The sequence below is a fragment of the Hipposideros armiger genome, unplaced genomic scaffold (assembly GCF_001890085.2).
Source record: "Hipposideros armiger isolate ML-2016 unplaced genomic scaffold, ASM189008v1 scaffold_1483, whole genome shotgun sequence".
Taxonomy (NCBI): Eukaryota; Metazoa; Chordata; class Mammalia; order Chiroptera; family Hipposideridae; genus Hipposideros; species Hipposideros armiger.
Genome location: NW_017732833.1, coordinates 25776 through 27084, shown reverse-complemented (window position 1 = coordinate 27084; position 1309 = coordinate 25776). Strand labels below are relative to the sequence as shown.

General features: G+C 31.9%; 1 protein-coding gene across 1 annotated transcript in view; it reads right to left on the bottom strand.

Moving 5' to 3' along the window:
- The window catches only part of SAMTOR (S-adenosylmethionine sensor upstream of mTORC1), a 114686-nt gene that overhangs the window by 106264 nt on the left and 7113 nt on the right, over positions 1-1309 (bottom strand). The window lies entirely within an intron of this gene.

The window sequence follows — 1309 nt, the reverse complement described above, 5'->3', positions numbered from 1 at the left end:
AACTTCATAGATTCAGAGAACATTTGGATGGTTGCCATATTAGAGGGGGTTGGGAGGGTGGGTGAAAAAGGGGAAAGGATGAAGAAGTACAAAATGGTTGTTACAAAGCAGTCATGGGGATGTAGGGTATAGCGTAAGGAATATAAGTCAATAATATTGTAATAACTACGTATGATATCAGATGGGTACTAGATTTATCAGGGTGATAGATGGGAGGGGATTGGAGGACAGGGCGAAAAAAGGTGAAGGAATTAAGAAATACAAATGGGTAGTCACAAAATAGTCCAGGGGATGTAAAGTAAAGCATAGGGAATATAGTCAATAATATGGTAATAACTATGTATAGTGCCAGGTGGGTACTAGATTAGTCAAGGGGATCACTTCTTAAATTATATAAATGTCTAACCACTATTCTGTACACCTGAAATGAATATAAAATATTCAACAGCAATTGAAAAAATTTTAAAGCGGAGAAAAGTAGGTGAAAGGGTACAAGGGGTACAAATTTCCAGGCAGGAAACAAATTAAGTCATGAGGATGTAATATACGGCATAAGGAATATAGTCAGTAATATTGTGATGTGTGATACAATGTCAGATGGTTGCTGGATTTATCATGGTGATCGCTTCTTTCGGTATATAAATGTTGAATAACTATGGTGTACACCTGAAATTAATATATGTTAGCTATATTTTTAATTAAAATCTTTTAAAAAAATTAACAGGCAGAAATGAAGCATAAAAAGATGATCCATAACCAAAGCAAAAAGTAGCCAAAAGAAACAGACCCAGAGATAAACCATGTGTTAGAATAAGCAGACAACGACTTTGCAATAACTGTTATAATTTTTAAATAGAGAAAAAGATTAACTGAACAGATGAAAATATGGAGAACTTTAATAGAAAAATGAAATTTCTAAAAAGCAAAGTAATTATTATAGAAAAATTGGGAAAAATGTTATCTTGAAAACCTCTCTCAGTAACTGACAGAACGAATAGCCAAAAAGAACAATTAGTGTGGATATACAGAATATTTTAACAATGTTATTAAACACCTTGAATCAAAAATCAGAAAATATAGAATGTGGGCTATTTTCCAAATCAACTGACATTACTCTAAAAAGTCAATGTTAATGGAGAACAAAAACACAAACCTGAGGAAATGTAATTACCAAATGCAATGCATGAACCCTGACTGGATTTAGAAAAACAAATTATGAAGTACATTTTGGGGATAATAATAAAAATCTGAATTTATGAACTAGGTATTTTAGGAAATTATTACTGTCTTAATGTGATAATGGTATTGT